At 51.1% G+C, this 4,787-nt stretch overlaps 1 pseudogene across 1 annotated transcript; it reads right to left on the bottom strand.

The window, feature by feature from the left end:
- Window positions 1-1,639: 1,639 nt before the first annotated feature.
- On the bottom strand, window positions 1,640-3,628 carry LOC112617032 (annotated as a pseudogene). Its single transcript, XR_003117837.1, has 4 exons — window positions 2,841-3,628; window positions 2,562-2,619; window positions 2,133-2,463; window positions 1,640-1,911 (listed from the first exon to the last, which is right to left on the bottom strand). The product of XR_003117837.1 is annotated as a putative uncharacterized protein FLJ44672 (transcript).
- Window positions 3,629-4,787: the final 1,159 nt, after the last annotated feature.

Below are 4,787 nucleotides of genomic sequence, written 5' to 3'. Positions count from 1 at the left end.
AGCTGGACTTGTCAAGACTGCTGGGAGACAGGCAGATTTGTGGCCTGGGGAGGCTGCCGTGAGGCAAATGCTCAGTTTTCGGAGGATGTCGTGAGGCAGGGAGAAACTTGGCTTTTTGTAGCTGCCATGAGGGAATAGTTTGATTGCTGAGGCTGCCGGGAGGCCGAAGGTGGGCCTGGAAAGCTTTACTTTAAGAAGTCTCTGGCCTATAGAGGCTGCCAGCAGCTCGGCAGGAGTTGGGCCAAAGGAAGTTGTTTTGAGGCAGGAAATGGGTCTGTAGATGCAGCCGGGAGAATGAACTCGTCCCAGAGATGCCGAGTTGAGGACATTCTGGGCCTGGACAGGCTGCAAAAGGCAAAATCTGTGCCTGGAAAAGTCGCCATGGGGCATGAGCTTGGCCTAAAGAGGCCTTTGGAAGGCAGGAGATGGCCCTGTAGAAGCTGCCGAAAGGCAGGATCTTCACCTGAGGATGCCACAGTAAGACATGATCTGGGTCTGGAGAGTCCACTGTGAGGCAGAGGCTGGCCTGTAGAGTCCGACAGTAGACAGAAGGTGGGCCTAAAAAGGCTGATTTGAGGAAGTTTTGGGCTTCAAGAGTCAGTCAGAAAGCAGGCACTGGGCCTGGATAGGGCCTGACAGTCATGAGTTGGGCCTAAGCAGGCCAGTGTGAGGGAGGAGCTGTGCCTGTTGAGGCTGCTGGCAGGCAGTCAGAAACTTGGCCTGGGGCAGCTGCCACGAGGCAAGAGCTGGGCCTGGATGGGCTGCCAAGATGCAGGAGCTGGGCCTGGAGAGGCCAGTGTGAGGCAAGAGACCAGCCTGTAGAGGCCGACCTGAGGAAGATTTTGGCCTGGAAAGACTGTCGGGGGCAGGAGCTGGGCCTTTTGAGCCTGCTGGGAGGCAGGCAGGAACTTGGCCAAGGAAGAACTCCGTTAGGCAAGAGCTGAGCCTGGAGAAGCCATGGTCACGCAGGAGCTGGACCTATTTAAGCTGCTGGGAGGCAGGTTGTGCTGGAGAATGAAAGCTTTGGGCCTATAAAGGCTGCCAGGAGCTGGGCAAGAGCTGAGCTGAAAGAGGTTGTTGTAAGGTAGGAGGTGGGCCTGGAGATGCAGCCGGGAGGAAGAGCTGAGCCTGGAGAGGCCCACTTGAGGAAGCCCTGGAGAGGCCCACTTGAGGAAGTTCTGGGCCTGGAGATGCTGCCAAAAGGCAAAAGCTGAGCCAGAATGGCCACTGTGAGGCATGAGCTTGCTCTAGAGAGGTCATTGAGAGGCAGGAGCTGGGCCTGCAGAGGCTGCTGAAAGGCAGGAGCTTGGCCTAGGTGGCCAGGAAAGTCTCCTGTGAGGCAGAGGTTGAGCCTATAGAGGCTGACAGGAGGCAGGACTTGGGCCTGGGATGGCGGACCTGAGAAAGTTCTTGGTCTACAGAAGCTGCCAGGATGCAGGAGCTGGGCCTGGAGAGGCCACCAAGGCATGAGCTCTGCCTAAAGAGGCCAATGCTGGGCAGGAGATGTGACTGGAGAGGCTGACTTGAAGAAGTTTCGGGCACGGACAGCCTGTCGGGGGGCAGGACCTGGGCGTGGACAGGCCACAGTGAGGCATGAGCTGGGCGTAATGAGGTTAGTGTGAGGCAGGATCTGGGCCCATCAAAGTGGCCAGGAGGCAGGTAGGAGCTTGTTTGGGGAAGATGTCCGTAAGGCAAAAGCTGGGCCTGGAGAGGCCATTGTCACGTAGGAGCTGGGCCTGTCCAGGCCACTGGGAGGCAGAGGGTGGACCTGGAAAGTTTGACTTGAGGCACTTTTGGGTCTTCAAAGGCCACTAGGAGCTGGGCAGGAGCTGAGCCAAAAGAGGTTGTTCTGAGGCAGGAGTTGGGCCTCCAGGCACAGCCAGAAGTAAAAGCGCAGCCTGTAGAGGCCATCTAGGGGCAGCAGGTGGGCCTGGAGAGGCCAACGAAAGGCAGGAGCAGGGTCTTGAGAGGCCGACTTGTGGATATTTTGGGCCTGGATTTTGTGGCCTAGACTTGAGGACATTTGGGCCTCCTGCAAAGAGGCAGGAGTTGGGACTAAAGAGGCTACTGTAAGGCAGGAGCTGGGCCTGTACAGGCTGCCGGGAGTCAGAAGATGGGCCTCAAGAGGCCACTGTAAAACAGGAGCTGGGTCTTGGAAGGTGGCCCTGAGGAAAAAGCTGGCCCTTGGGATGGCAATGAGAGGCAGGAGCTGGGTCTGGTGAGGTTGACTTGAGAAAGTTCTGGGCCTGGAGAGAAGACTGGGAGGCTGGAGCTGGGCCTAAAGAGGCTGTCATAACGTTGGAGCTGGGCCTGTGGATGCTGTTGTAAGGCAGTAGCCTCATGCGCAAAGACTGCTGTAAGGTAGGGTATGGGCCTAAACAGACCATTGTGAGTCACGAGCTTGGTCTGTAAAGGCCAACTGGAGAAAGTTCTGGGCCTGGAGAGGCTGCCGGGAGGCAAGACCTGGGCCAAAAGATTCAAGCATATTACATTGACATTTATTAGGTACTTTATTTCCACTATTAAATTGTGATATACAGTAAAGTAATTATAGAACTCACCATAATGTAGAATCAGTGGGCATGTTAAGCTTGTTTTCCTGTGACTAGATGGTCCCATCTGAGCATGACGGGAGAAAGTGACAGATCATTAGGCATTAGATTCTCATAGGAGCACACACCCTGTTGTGAACCGTGCATGTGAGGGATCTAGGTTGTGCTGTCCCTATGAGAATCTAATGCTGCTGCTGACCTGAGAGAAGGTGGAGCTCAGGCGGGAATGTGAGCAAAGGGGAGTGGCTGTAAATACAGATGAAGCTTCCCTCACTCGACACCACTCACCTCCTGTTGTGTGGCTCCTTACAGCTCCATGGCTCAGGGGCTGGGGACCCCCGCTCAAGTGCATGCAAAGGGACCCTTCCCACACCAGTCTTCATAGCAGTCAAGTGCAGCAACCACTGAGCTCCCAAGGCATGTGCCTCAGTTGGCATTTCATCACAATCAATAGTAAGTGGTAGCTTGAGTCACTGTGAGGTCACTTACCGGAAATCACCAGCATCCCATTTCCCATTGGCAAGGAGCTCAGCACTGTCCCTTGGAAAACCAAACCTATGCCCAAATCCCATTTGTGTGGGTTTATCTCCTTGGACCCTTCCGAGCATATTAGTCAGAGTCCAATCAGGAGACATAAACCTCTCAAAACTTTAAAGTGGTAAAATTTAATCCAGAGAATTATTCATTGTAACAGGGGAATAGCATAATGAGAGATTGGCTAGCACCAAGTGAAGAGAACTCTAGAGAAAACAGGACTAGCCCAGGCCAAGCATGGTGGCTCATACCTGAAATTCCAGCAATTTGAGAAGCTAATGCAGGAGGATTGCTTAAGGCCAGGAGCTAGAGACCGGTCTGGACAACACAGTGAGATCCTGTCTCTTTCCAGAAAAAGAAAAAACTTAGCTGGGAGTGGTGGTGCACACTTGTAGTCCCAGCTACTCAGGAAGCTGAAGTTTGAGCCTGGGAGATCAAGGCTGCAGTGAGTCATGATTATGCCACTACAGTCAAGCCTGGGTGACAGAGCAAGACGCTGTCTCAAAGAACAAAACAACAACCACCACCATTGACAGACAGAAAAGAAACAGAGCTAATAAGCTAAGGAAAGATGTCAAAATGTAACAAGTAAAGTAATATGAGGTCTTTTACCTATTTAAAATAATCAAACAAAAAATGACTTATTAAATTATAATACCCTGTGCTGGCAAAGGTGCAGTGAAATGGGCACTTTCTTATACTATGAGGGGTGTTTAAATTGTATATAAGCCTTCCAGGGTAAGGCTTGACAATTTTTTAAAATAATAGAGACAGGGTCTCACCATACTGCCAAACTGCCTCCTCCAACTCTTGGCATCAAGCAATCCTCCTGTCTTAGCCTCCAAAAGTGCTGAGATTATAGCTGGGAGGCACCCAAAACCTTGTCAATTTACATCAAGGGTAATGAGAATGTCCATTCACCATGACTCACAGTAATCTTATTTCTGGAAATACCTTGGGGTGACAACTCAATCTAAACAAAAGGTCATCTGTACAAACACAGTGAAAATCTGGGAGTAACTGAAGACAGAGTGGTTAACTGAAAGAAACAATTATAAGAAATTAATCCATGGTATTAATAGGCATCTGGTAAAAGGTCAGTTGATGTTAGCTGCTGCTTTTTTTGTTGTTTTGAGACAGGGTCTCACTCTGTCACCCAGGCTGGAGTGCAGATGCCTGATCATGACTCACTGTAGTCTCAGCCTCCCTGGGCTCAAGCGATCCTCCCACCTCAGCCTCCCAAGTAGCTGGGGCTACAGGAACATGCTTGTAATTCACGTATTTTTCTGTAGGGATGGTGACTCCCTTTGTTTCCGAGGCCTATCTCAAACTCTTAGCCTCAAGCCATCCTCCTGCCTCAGCCTCCCAAAGTGTTGTGATGACCGGTGTAAGCCACCACACCTGGCCAGCTGCTACTTTTATCAATATTATTATTATTCCACTCAGTTAAAAATTATTTTCAAGGCTATGCAACAGTATGTGTCCTACAGCACAATCGTAAAAACATATACAGTCGTTTCTCAGTATACAGACAGAATTAGTTCCAGCCCCCCAATCCCTGCATATACCAAAATCCATGCTTACTCACATTTCGCCGTCACCCCTCTGGAACCCACGTATAGGAAAATTCCAAATATTAGTTGGGCATAGTGGCAAGCACCTATAGTCTCAGCCACATGGGAGGCCGAGATGGGAAGATCG

This window comes from Theropithecus gelada, unplaced genomic scaffold (assembly GCF_003255815.1).
Source record: "Theropithecus gelada isolate Dixy unplaced genomic scaffold, Tgel_1.0 HiC_scaffold_1583, whole genome shotgun sequence".
NCBI lineage: Eukaryota > Metazoa > Chordata > Mammalia > Primates > Cercopithecidae > Theropithecus > Theropithecus gelada.
This window is presented reverse-complemented; position numbering and strand designations above follow the sequence as displayed.